General features: G+C 35.9%; 1 long non-coding RNA gene across 1 annotated transcript; it reads left to right on the forward strand.

Annotated features, from left to right (window-relative positions):
* The first annotated feature begins 418 nt into the window (after nucleotides 1-418).
* LOC109384687 (uncharacterized) lies at nucleotides 419-11,138 on the forward strand. Its single transcript, XR_002124463.1, has 3 exons — nucleotides 419-483; nucleotides 2,315-2,336; nucleotides 10,989-11,138. It is a non-coding gene; the product is annotated as an uncharacterized LOC109384687 (long non-coding RNA).
* Nucleotides 11,139-14,322: the final 3,184 nt, after the last annotated feature.

Genomic DNA, 14,322 nt, shown 5'->3' on the forward strand with positions numbered 1-14,322 from the left:
AGTTCTTGTGAAAGGCACACCGTCAAAATTCTATCTTCAATTATCGAGACAGTAAAAACAAACCAGATTGCCAAACAATTATCATTATGTTCATGAAAAACAGGCCATTTTGAAAAGTGTTAAACTTTTTTAGCTCTAGAGACGGCGATAGTAACAAGATACACGATTTCTAAAAAAAACCACAAAAACAAAAAAACGAATTAATGCATATTTTCATATTTGAATATGAGATGACACAATTGTGAAATTTTTGTTCTCAGCTTCCTTGACTAATTTCTGCTTTTCAGGTCCATTGGGATAGTTTAGAGATAAAAATTTGGTCTGTCTGGAATGCTCCCAGTCCTCCCACTTTGCCCAAATAACATTTACCACTTCTTCTTTCCCTTTTCAGTTTGGACACCACCCCTGCTATGATATCCCAAGATGGAGAGAGAGGTTCACTACTGTGTGTCTAGTCCTCAGTATACTGCCCAACACACATAGGTACTCAAGCAATGTTTGTTGAGTAAAGGCATGAATGGGTAGCGGGATACAGGTGAAAAAAATACTTGACTTGGAGATCAAATACTAGCTCTGCTAGTCATTTGACTTTTCTGAGGCTCGTGTGTTCATTTGTAAGAGAGAGAGAGAGAGAGAGAGAGAGAGAGAGAGAGAGAGAGAGAGAGAGAGGGAGAGAGAGAGAGAATAGTATCTACTTCACAGAGCTTTCTGAGAGCAAGTCAGGTTATGTGTGTCAAAGCATTTATAAACTAAAATGCCTTATAAGATTTGAAGCTATAACTTCCATTTCCCTTTTACCTACATATTTGCTATCAGGGTTGAACTATAATGCAACATCTCTGCATATGAGCCAAAATTATCTGGGAAGCAGGTTGGAGAGAGTCTGCCAACCATATTCTCTGCTAAATGCAACTCCACAGCGGACTGTATAAAATCCATGGCTAATATACAGAGAATTCTTTCTGGGCAATCTAGGCAGCCCAGCTCAGGGATTCCTAGAAATCAGAACAGATGAGCAAGCTTTCGATAAAGAAGATGGTTCCATGACTCTCATCACTTGTGACTCTGTCCACAGTGAGGAGCCACTGAGTTTTGAGGCCTGAGGTCAGTGGGGGAGCTCTGAGGTACTGTTCAAATGTCCAGAGTTTCAATAGCTTTGCCAAATCACTTGTTTGAATATAAAGTTTATTATCTTGCCTTCCCAGGAAGCAGTTTCTAGCAGAGCCAGAAGGACGAAAGAGATGCAAACAGAAACTTTGCTCACAGGCCTCTTAATTCAGCATAACGTTTAGAATAAGCTAAGAAGGAGGACTAATTGTAAAGAAATGAAGAGAAAAAAATTAGTTAACCAAGAAAAATTAGATTTGCACATTACACCAAGGAATGTGTAGATATTTTTGATAAGTTGTTGATCGCATTTCAATTATCAGTATTTATGAAGTAGAACTGAGTTGTAGAACAGGGCTTACTATGAGGACAGCCAAAGAAAGAAAACCAAGTCAAGATTTCTCACCCAAATCTGGTATCAGTTTTATGAGTGAGCTTGACAAGCAGTTTAACGTCTCATGCCCCAACATTTTTATATGAGAGATGAAAGGTCAACATGACCAAATCTAGTAGAGTCAACTATTGAATCTTAAGGATAATGAATTAAGTTCTCCCAGGTGTAGTTGACATATGTGTCTTTGTGATTCTGTGTTACAAGAAATAGACACTTAGCTAGCTTATAGAAAAGATTTGTACTGTAAGAAAGCACAGGAAGTTTTACAGGCAGCTGAGAGAAGAAAAAGGGCAACAGGGCCCCACAAGGACAAGAACCAGAACTGGGAAGTCCAGGAGTGGGGCAACATTTTTGTTTCTCTTGGGCAGCATGGGCGTCTATATCGTGGCCTCTATCTCCTTTTTATCTTGATTGGCCTCCTGTGGTTGCTTATGGTCCAAGATGGAATCTTGAGCAATGCATCATCACTGCTTTCTAATACCTAGGAACATTGGCTCAGGTGCCTTCCCTTTGATCCAATCAGCTGTGGTCATTAAACTGAGGGCCACATGATGAAAGAAGACAGTCAGGCTCTGTGTAGAGACAGACTTTTTAAAAAAGGGATGGAGGTAGATGTACAAGTCATTTAAGCGCTTAAATCTACTCTTTGAGAGCGGATTGGGGCTTATGAGTGTTGATAAGGACATGATGGGAAACATGGATTGAGGAGAAGCATGAGGGAAATGGTCTTTATTAAGGAGCCAGGCCAATATAGCAGAACACCAGGGTAGACCAAAGTGTGATACATCTCTTTTCTTCTGCTTCTTTCAACAGGAAATGGTGATTTCAGTCTTCTGTGAGTCACAAAGGGAAAGGAAACTCTTCAAGTGGGCCTCTAATTGTGGTTTAGAAGAAATGTCTTATAAAAAGTCTGGGTCTAATTTTCCCCTTACCAGCCAGTATACTCAGCATATTAACACCAGTAGCCAAAATATTAACATACTCCTAGATTTTGAGTGCCCTTTAACTGTCCTGCACACTGCCTCTGCTTGCCCTCTGCCAGGTATATTATGTGATTCATGGCAAAAGTACAAGTAAAGGCCCCATCTGGGGGCCCACTCACCTGTTTTTCCACATCTGCTTCCATCTTTCACTACAAAAAGCCCTAACCACATGGAGTGGACACCCAATCTTCCTCCAAAACCATCGCCCCTTGACCACCCCAAGTGGGTCACACAGCATAGCTCATTGTTGGGAGGACAGATTGGGGAAGAGAAGTGAGCAAGTCCTGATGCTCTCAGGTTCCAACAGCAGTACAGGAGCGAGGGGGGGAGGTTTAGTGTAGGGAGCACCCTGCCCTGGGCTCTGCAGACTCCTCATACCCTAAGGGAGGGTCCAACCCTAAAAAGTGCCAAGTCCAGTGCACGACCTTAGCTGCCGGGGTCCAAGAGCAGTTGTGGATGGGAGTACTAGGAAGCAATTAAGGACCCCTTTGATCTAGGTGTCTTTGGTACTGGGGCTAGAGCTATGTTTCCAGTCTCAAGGCAGGTAAGGAAGCAGGCACTTATGTGGGTCATTGGCCACAGCGGGCTGGGAGTCTGGTTTCTTTGCTCATGTGCTGTCAAGGAAGGGAAGGCTCATTCATTCAATGAGAACATTAGAAGTCCACACTTCCTATGTGGAATGCAGCCATTTCCCCATAAAACCTCAAAGATATGATGTCGTTTCAGCAACAGAAATTTAACATATTTGAAATCAAATTGATCACCCTTTTTCATAAACCTGTTCCTCTTCCTACTTCCCTTCACTCTCCTAACCCTGCTAGGAGCATCATTGTTCTCTCAATAACTTTGACTCTGTATCTCTTTGGTTGCTCTTTCCCAAACTCTAACATTGAATACTGTCACCAAGTCCCCTTGACTGCTCCTCTCTACGACATCGAACGTGTCTCTTTTTTCCTGTCCATGCTGCAGAGATGTAATTCTGGCCCTTATTACTTCCTGTCTGGACCATTACAATAAATCCCAGTCAATTCTCCACTTGAATCCAATTTAAACAATAACAATACTTCTGTCTTAATCTTCTCAAAATACAAATCTGTCCACATCACTTCCCTTCTTAAAAAGTTCCAGTGGCTCCCTGTTGACCAACAATGCATCCAAACCCCTTAATCTGGAATTCAAATCCTCCACAACACAGCCCCAGCCAAGCTCTCAGTAGTATTTGTTTGTTTTTGTTGTAAAAACAACCCAGGTAATATTAGAAAACCTGTACAAAAAATATAAAAAATGATATGAATCTTAATCTTAATTTTACTCTTCAAAGATATTTTGGTCTATCTACAAATGTCCTTATTTACATAAGTGGAAAAACCTTTTTTTTTTCATTTGACAGTACATCAGTAGCATTTTTCCATACTTGAAAATAATTTTTAATTATTTTAATATTATTTGCTTCATTGACTCAAAAAATATAAATTATCTGTTCTTATTATATAATTAATTTGTTTGTTCTGAAACATAGGCAAGCATAAAAGGTAAATAAGTAAATTTATTTCATACTTAGGTAGTATAGAACCAACATTTATTAACATTTTAGTGTGCATAATTACTGCTTATTTTATTTAATTATTGCATCATGACATTTATCTGACATTATCCTTTCTCTAATGATTTGGAAGGTTTACATGTTTTCTTCTAGCAATGATGAAAAGATTAACTTCTTTTTAAAAAATACATTATAACTTAGTTTCTCTAGTTACTAGTATCAATGATGAAGGTATCCATTTAGTTTCCCAGTGGTTAAGACATGATTTTACTTTATCATTCTTTCATTTCTTCATCAGTTTCAAAGTTTTTATGTATGTAATGTGACTTTTTAGACCAAGTTATTATTATTACTTTTCTTATCATGAGTATTTCATTTAAAGATTATCTTTGATATTCAAAAAATTTCATCACCCAAGATATTATTATTAAAATAGTTTCATTGCTCAAAATCAAATTTTTTTTAACTATGACTTTCTTATTCTTGAGTTCATTATTTTGTTTTAACTATCAATTGTCTTCCCAGGATGTGTGTTTAAGTAATTTTTCTTTTTCAGGAAGGTACAGTGATGACATACTCTCCTATGTGAGCCCTTGGAAATGTGAAATATCTTTTTCAAATATATTAATGACAATTTTTGAGTATAGAATTCTTGCATACAGTAATTTAGAATCTAAAACACTTTTGCTCATTCTCCATTCTTATTGTCTTTAGTATTTTATGGAGAAATATCATGCCAGCCCCATTTTAGTTCTTTTTGTTCTTTTTTCCCAATTTAGTTCTTTTTTACCCAACCTGTTTCAATTCGTTTCTATGCTTTTAAGTTTTTTAAAAATCTTTTCTTTTTAAAAATTCAACAAGTCATATCTAGGTGTTGGTATATTTCCATTAGACTTACCTGATAATTAATGAGTCCTCTCAATCAAAGACTTGAATCTTTCTTCAGTTCAGAACAATTTCTTCTTTTACTTCTTTACTTCTTCTTTCTGTTCTTTCAATCTGTTCCTCACTGATTTCCATTCTGCTATGTGTAGACTTTTTCCTAAATCTATGTTCTATTTTCTTTTTTTTTCCTCTTAAGAATTCTTTTTTTTTTTCCAATCCCATAGGTTCTTGGGGATATTTTTAAAGTTTCAAACATCATTTTTCAGTTTTCAGTGTATTCAATCAACTTTTCACTTCTTTCATTTAATTAAGCATTTTTGAAATTCTCATGAAATCTTTTATAATTTCAGAATATTCCTTTTCACAAATGCTTGCTCAATTTTCATAACTGTGAGTTCTTTAATCATGTGAATAATAGGAATGAGAACACTTCTACTTTCTTCTTCCACCCATGAAAAGCTGATCTTACTTATCCTTTTGAATATAGCACCATTTCTACATTTTTAGTGATAGTCCCTATTTACATGTCCTCATAGATAAAGAAAAAACTTCAATTGTAGTTGGCTTGTACTAGAACAGGAGAAGCTCAATGAATTTCCTCCATTTCTCTACAATAAGAACTTGTGGTCCTCTAGTTTTGCTTCTTGTGACTTCTTACCCCAGGCCTGCCACTTTTCTGAATTAGAGCCCCAATACAGTTACCAGAGTCTCCTCTAATCTCTATTTTCCCAAGCAGAGAACACTTGCTCTTTATAAGACAAGTTTTAGGTCACTCTTCTATGCTTTCTTTAACCTCTCTTTCTCTCTCTCTTTTTTTTTTTTTCACTTTATCTAACTGAGATTTCTTGACATTTTTAGAAAGTGGATTTCCCAATTTCTTGTTTTTCCATATGTTTGCAGGACCTTGGCCATTTCTATTGGAATCTGGTGATGAGGGAGTTGAATGTCTCTGCTAATGGCTTCATCTGTCCAAAACCTTTGTTTCCAGTATGTTCTCTCTTCGATTCCTATTATATTTTTCATCAATGTTTTCATGACATGTCCTGTGCTTTCTGGAAAATACACTTTTCCTTATGACATTTCCTTCTCCTGAAAGGTCTTTGCTAGCATCTTTTCTCAATCCACCTCTTCCTACTGAGATAATTGAGATTCAAGGAATTTTCAATGAGGAGTAAATAAGGAACTCTTACATGTGCTCTCATGCAACAGCATGTGTTAATACGCATTAGAGTCTACCATAAATAATAACCACATATGGTTATATTTTATTTCCCCAATTAAAGCATTCAGTCTTTGAGAGCTGCAGTAATGCTTTGTTCATATTTATTTCTCTTATGGGGCACAAATGGAAACTTTCACATAGGAAGTGCTTTAAAAGACGTATGCTAAAGTTAGTTTAAGTTTGACTATTTATTGTACACTCCATATTAGTACATGTGTTATTTCTATTCCCCACAACAAGCATCAGAGGTAAGCATTATTTTCCCTTTTTGTAGAAGAGGTATCTGAGGCACAAACAAGATTAATAACTTTAAGGTCATATAATTAGTGACTGAAATTAGGTTCACACCCAAGTCTGACTCCAATCTCCATGTGATTTTCTGCCACACCATTGTGATTTGATTAAATTTGAATTAAGCTTAGATGACTCACCAAGCATGAAACTTGTAGAAGGAATATAATTGGATTAGATGTGAAACAACTTTTCTGCCTTTGCTCAAAAATACAAAATAGACTCCAGGTTTCTACTAAATTGAAGGCTGTAGTATTTTTGAAGTCCTTTGAAGACCTCGCTTTTCTTCTCCCAGATAACGTGACAATTCTCTGATTAGGACCTATATGAAATAAGTAGCCATATCACACCCAGAGAACTAAAGTGAAATTTAACCAAGGTAAAGTTTTCCCTTATGTCATAACTACAATGTCATCCTAGAACACAACTTACACATATAGTGATCCAACTCTACTGGACTAGATCTATTCTTTGTGGAGGCAGCAGAAAATAATATGCAGCAGCTATTTTTCAGTGACAAGCAAACTGGTCATTGAAGGACAGAAAAAAATGCTTTAAAGCATAAATTGTTAGCCCATGGGCCAAACCCAACCAGCTACTGTGTTTAGTTAGGATCAGTGTTTAAAGCCGTTGAACTTTTGGGGTAATATTTAAAAGTTTAAAATTTTACATAAAAATCCAGATTTCTGGTTTCTTTTTTTAATATATGAAGGTCAGATCACACCAGACTTGCATCCCTGCATGAAAACTACCTTCTCAGGCCAAATAGCAGCAGGGATGACTGGTGCCTCCAATTGTGGACCAGTAAGTTGGGAATATATAACACATGTGGAGTAAGTATAAAATATAAGATTTTAGAGCTGGAAAGGACCTTCACAAAATTAAGGCCAGCCTCTTAGTTTAAAATAAGGAAACTGGACGACAAAGGTGATTATCACATAAGGTGATTATCATGCAGAGCTGGTTACATACAACAAAAAGCTAGGTATTCTGACCACTTAGGCCACAAGCCTATTTATTGACAAACTTCGTAATGCAATAAGGACCACTGATGAAGTTACATTATTTGGTACTTAAAAAGTGAGGTGTATTTTCAAACACCTATCTTTTGCTCCCATGTCCCCCTTGACGACTCCTCTCTTCTCTGTTTGCAGAACACAATGCCTTATTGAGTGATAAATAAAGCCTTTGAGAAAAGGATGCCAACTTATTTTAATGACAGTGTATCAACATAGTTCTGAAAATAGGATACTGTACAGGGTGCAGCTTCTATAAACAAAACTGTGGTCCTATAGTAACCTTACTATAAAGATACATTATTTTGTTTGTTTATTCAAGAAATATTTATTGAGCATTTACCGTGTTCTAGGAACTTTATTGGGGATAAAAAGAATAAACAAGACAAGACCTCTGCCTTCCTAGTTATAAATTAGCAGTACCAGAGTCTTCAACAGTAAATAATCCAAATATGTGTTTCTTCAAATCCAAAAGCAGAATTTCTTTACATTAGTTCACGGAGAGAGTTCAGCAAACATAGCACACATAATCCATGATTTTTAAAGCTCAATATTATTAATTGAAAATTAGAATCAGAGGCTCACATAAAGACAGTAAATTAATAAATCACACGATAAAACAAATTCTCTGAAACTAAGTAAAAATACTAACTTTTAATTATCCATATTTCTAACCAATAATTTGATTCTTTGTTTGAAGCTGAATTTAAGGCATACCTATGATGCAAGAATATTTATGCTGGATGAAATAGTTCCTGATCACCCATCAAGTCACAGAGTATTTTCCCCCTAAATATGAATCAGAGACTTCACTGTAGCTGGTGGCAAATGTGGGAGGAATAAAAAAACTTTTTTTCCTCAGGAAATAGTCTTCTCTCTCAAGATTTAGTCCAATAAACATGTATTGAACACTAACTATGAATCAGACATTATATTTATCACTAGGAGGATAGAAAGATGACTATATAATGTTTACATTCTTATATTAAACATTCATTAAAGACAAGATCAAGAGAAATAGAACATAGTTAATGCTTAGCTACATGTTGTTTTATTGTTTTGCTAAAAAAATAAGAGAGTAAATGTAATAGGCACCTCAAAATTGAAAGAAAACAATGAGTTAGAAGATCCCAGGGACACTTCAAGGGGAAACGAGTCTTGAGGAACAGGTAGTAACCAGAGGCAAGGAGGGAGGAATCTTAGGACACTGAAAGACCAAAACCTCACTGGGGGTGAATAACCAGGATTCTTTTTGTTACAGAAATGAACCCCCAACTGGACCCCTAACGGGAAATGAAGGCTGGCTACAATAAAATAAAGATTTGTTTTTCAAAGGTGAAAGAGAGGTTAGCAAAAAAAGCTAAAGAAAAATTTTTAAAGGAAGAAGGGGAATTATATTGACTTATTTAGCTAGGCTATATTTAAGCATGGCTAGATGCGGTTACTGAAATGATGTCATCAGTAAATCATCTCTCTCAGCTCTGTTTTTCTTTGTGTTGTCCTTATTGCCACTCCCTAGCTCTAGCAAACAGTGTAATCTCTTCTTTCTTGTCCCCACCCATTGAAATCACTTCTTTCTCGCCCTTACCTTTATATGTGTTACCTGATCCAGTCAATTAGGCAATTAATTATATTTAGCCAATGCTTAATTAAATAATACTATATATATATATGATTTTAGTAGACAACCTCTTTTTTATTAGTAGTTTGAAACCAAGACTCTTAATATGTCTTTTGTGTCACCTGTCGCACTTTGTATACTACCTTTCACAAAGCAGATGTCCAATATACATTAGATCAGGGGTCGGCAAGCTATGGCTCGCAAGCCACATGCGGCTCTTTGGGAACGTACATGTGGTTCTGAAGGAAAATTGAAAATGAAAATAGAACTATCATAGTTTCATTTATAAAACTTTTAAAGGTTATTATTCACATAATGGTGATTTCATTTGTTTTATGGCTCTCGAATAATTTTTAAATTGTTGTGAGGGACAGGATTGGCTCTTCCATCTCAAAAGTTTGCAGACCCCTGCACTAGATGCGTTGAAATTATATCAAATTAATCTTAAGTGAGGTAGCTAGATCTTGTATTCTAGGTAGCAATTAGGAATGATAATTTATAATATAGATAGTGTCACAAAGAGAGGGGACAGTGATAATTTGCATGAAAAAATATGAAGGCACAGTAATCATTTCTAGTATTTTCAAGGTTTCTAGGCTAAAACCTAGGAATATTGTTGAGTTGTTAAAATAACAAAATAGCAACATTTCTTAGGAGAATCAATTTGTGGAAGAAGACAAATTCCACTTTAGACACCTTGAACTTTAACAGCTGATGAAATGTTCAAGTTGCTAGTTCATTATTAACAAATGCCCATGGGAAATACAAAGCAGCTGAGAGTTTACGTCTGAAGATACAGATTTGGGATTCATGAGTTAGTGCAGAATTGATGATAATAATCACTAGAGTGGATAACATTCCCAAGGAATGAATAGCAGCAAGTTCTGCTTCCCCAAATAGGATTGTCTATCTATTCCAGAAAAACCTTCTACTGCAAACCCTGAGAAATTCTGGATAAATCAAATAGACTTTAAAATGCATAGATGACCAACAGAGAAATAAGAAAAAATCACAGGCTAAAAAATGAGGAAGAAGAAGAAGCCCACAAGAGCTCGAAATTGAGTATAAACAAGTGCTGTTGTCACAAACTGCCCAGGGGCATCTCCTGACTGCAGGAATCCAGATGCTCAGGTTTTAATGGTCAAGACCAGGGAAGGTGAGAAAGACCTCAGTTTGGGTCAGTTATAAGTAAAATATGAGACGCATAGAGTCAGGTTATTTGAAGGGATATTCTCACAATAAAAATCTAAGGGAGAAAAAATTTCATCCACTAGGAAGGAGAGCAACAGAGGAACCAGTTTGCTCTAGAAAGGAATAATGGGTTTTCCATGGAAATTTATAATGACAAGGCTGTCCTTACGTGGGTTAGGTACTTGAACATTTGTTACTTTTGCATTCTAGTTAACTGCAAGCAAAATGAACTCTTAAGGGCTTCCAGTTTATTAGTGGCCCAGGACACCTGACAGAAGAAAACACAGATCTTATCTAGACAAACAATTCTCTTAACCTAGATTCTTCAGAATCTCTATAAATTAATATCAGCCAAAAGGAAGAATATAAAATTATCAAAGCACAAGTAAGCAATGCAGTAACAACAAGAGTCAGAGAAAAACAGCCCAGGATCTTTAGATGTTAAAATTATAAGATACAAATTATCTTAAAATATGCTTTAAAAGTTTAGGGGAAGAAAAGAGATTTAAAAATAGAAATATAGAATATGGTACTTTTAAGAAATAACCAGGAGCATTTGAAAAAAACTCAAAATAACTTTCATAAGTTAATAATATACATTTTGAACTTTAAAACTCAGTTAATTGGTTAACAACAGATTAGACACAGCTGAAGATAGAATTGAAAAACTCGTAAGAGAGATCTGAAGAAACAAAAAATAATGCAGCACCCTAAACGTTTTTGTTTCTTTTTTAGGATAAAAGACTTGGAGAATAGAAGAAAGATACACATACATCTATTTGGAGTTAACAGAAAAAATAAAGAAATGGAGGAGTATCAACATTCAAATAATTAAAGGCTTTAAATTTTTCAGACTCCCTGAAAGTCATGTATCTTCAACACAGGAAGCACAATGCCAATAAGAGTAAATAAAAGGAAATCTCTATGTCAGTAAAGGGTAGTGAAATTTCAAAACCCTAATGACAAAGACAAATCTAAGATGCATTCAGAGAGAGAAGAAAAAAACAATACATACAAATTGGTAACAGACTGACAACAGGTTCTCAACAGCAACACTGTGGGGGGGGGGGAACAGTAAAATAATACCTCCTAAAGGTTATTTATAATTATATCTCTACCTAAACTTTAATTCAAGAACAAGAGTGAAAAAACATTTTTGAAAATTAAAAAGAAAAAGAAAAGAAAGAGATAAAAGTTTACTATAAACCCACCCTCATTAAAAGAAATGTACTTAGGATAAAAGAAACTCATCTTATGAGGTAGACCTGGTGTTCAAGGGCTGGTGAGCAAATAAATTGGTCAATATGTAAGTATATATAAATAAAAATGTCTGTGTATAAAATTATAGTAATTTAAAAGAAGCTAGAACTAAAATATTGCACCAAAATAACATGTCAGAATATGTATGAGATATTTATTGATATAATTACAAAAGTTCATTGAAAACCACTAAAGAACATTTAAATAAATGGAAAGATATACCATCTTCATGGATAGAAAGATGTAATAACATATAGATGTCAATGATCCCACAAAATAAACTATAGTCAACAAAATACCAATTAAAATGCTAAAAATGTTTTTTCTTGGAACTTGGAAAACTGATTCTAAAATTATATGAAAAAGCAAAGTGCCAAAAATAACCAAGGTGTTACTTAGGAATAAAAGTGTAAGTGAGGAAAGTGGGGGTGGGGTTGGGGGGGAAGGACTTTGTAATAACAAAGCTCATTATGAAACTATTAGTTTTGAATCATATGAAACTGACATTTTTTATAAGCCAAAAACAGATATAAGTAACTTCTTAGGGTTCAACCTAATAATAAAAATGTAGAATAGTATTGGTCTAAAGGGAGAAAACTAGGCAAGGAAAATCTAGAACAGAGAGCATAGGGATAGACCTGTGCATATATGGAAACTTGTCAGAACTGGCATTATAGGTCATTGGGAGAAAAGAGATAAAGAATGCCACAATACTTAGTTATCTGATGGCAAAGTAAAGTCAAATGAGATTTCTTACATAGTGCCATAAACAAAATTAGCCCCAGGTGGATTAAGCACATAATTATGAAAAGCGAATGTTAAAACTGCTAGAAGGAAATAAAGGAGAATGTCTTTAGAAATGTGTTTTCCCCTTCTTCTCCAGTAATATAATAGAATTTTCAGGTGGGCACATGGCTGTCCAGAGTAAAGGCTACATTTTCTAACTTTCTTTGCAGGTAGGGTTGTGATAAAAGTTCTGGTGAACTAGATGTAAGTGGAAATGTCCACAACGCAGTTTCTAAGGATCTCCTTGAAAGACAGCTGGTAGCCACATACTTTGCCCCTTTCTTTCTTTTTTTCTTTTTCTACCCTTCTGCCTGGGATATGGATATATGAGGTATGATAGAAAAATAAGGTGAATGTTTAAATAAAAAAAATATCATATAATAGTAAAAGACACATTGCCATTAATCCCCCTAAAAATACTCCTCCTCGCGTTGAACACACTTATCACATAGTCCTTGCCACTCTCTGAAGCAGTTCTGGAAGTCCTCTTTTGTGAGTGTCTTTACTTCATCCTCCATCATGACAGCCCTCCGTGTCACACGTCGCTTCTGGTATGTGGCAATTTCTGTCAAATAAAAACATTATGATGTGTCCTCATCCACCTTATTCACTGGATCTGGCACCGTGTGACTTCTGGCTCTTCCTTAAAGTCAAAATGATTCAGGACATCAGAGCAGCCATGACAGTGCAACTAGACACTCATGAAAGAGGACTTCCAGGACTGCTTCAGAAAGTGGCAAGAATGATGGGATAAATGTGTTCAAAGCGAGGGGGAGTATTTTGAGGGGGATTAATGGCAATGTTTCTTTTACTGTATAGATTTTTTAAAATTTAAACACTCATGGTATGTTTTGATCACACCTTGTATAAGAACTGTAAGGCACCATGGAAGTGGAGCAGAAAGTTGGAAGGAGCCTAGATCACTAAGGACATCATGAGACAGAGCTTCTCCAGCTGCTTCTGACTGCCTACCTTAGGCCTTTTACATGAGAGAGAAAAATAAGCTTCTGTCTTGTGTAAGTCATTATTAATTTAGGTCTGTGCTCCTCACAGGCAAACCTAATGCTTACTATATAACTAATGTAATTTGCAATGACATTTCTTCTCTCCTTATTTCAGAAAGACTACAAGAGGGAAAAACAGAATACATTGGAATAATCCTAGAGCAACATCCACTTTTAAGAGACTAAATGGGGAAAGGGAACAGTAAACAAGAGAGAAGCTGTAAGTGTTACAAGTGCCAAATGCTGTGACAGACAGAGAATGAGGCCTGAAAAAAATTACCTCTGGTTGTCTAGATAAGAAGGAGGTCACTGGTGACTTTAGAGGACTGTTTCAAAGAGTGACTAAGAAGCCAGTGAAGCAACATAGCACTCAAGGGATTATTGCCACTTGCACGTTACTTGGAGGCCTTCCAGCTCCACACAAAAGCAGTGTACAAACACGTTTGGTGTTTCTGGGCTACGGGTGTGACTAGATGTACCTGAATCATTAAGAAACAGAAGTAGCCCCTACCTTGAGTAATCTTGATGTCTTCTCCATAATCATGGCACACCCAGTAGGAGCATGCCTGTTCTATTCTTCCTGGTTTCTAGGATGGTGACTATCAATTCAATTCAACATCTCTCTCCTTAATTATATGAAGGGGATTCGTTTTTCTCTAGGATGTAGAAGGTAACCATTTTAGGCCATGGAATGGATTACATAGATTGCTATTAGTAATATATTTATAGATGTGTCGGCCTGTAATAAAATGACAAATCTTCTAAAGGTATAACTAAAATGTGGACCTGATATCACTCACCAATCTGTACGGAAGCCCTGAGCACCAGAACAAGGGAAGGAGTGGATGTAAGCCAGAACTTCGAACTGAGCAAAATATGACTAGGCATTCCTTGATGTACCCACGGGAGGTGCTTTTAAGAAATGTGCACAACTGAAAACACATATGCCAAAAGAAATTTTTCCATAAGAAATAGTGGTAAAAAATGAATTTCAGTCATTATAACATATAATAGTCTAT

Source organism: Hipposideros armiger, unplaced genomic scaffold (genome assembly GCF_001890085.2).
Source record: "Hipposideros armiger isolate ML-2016 unplaced genomic scaffold, ASM189008v1 scaffold_99, whole genome shotgun sequence".
Lineage (NCBI taxonomy): Eukaryota > Metazoa > Chordata > Mammalia > Chiroptera > Hipposideridae > Hipposideros > Hipposideros armiger.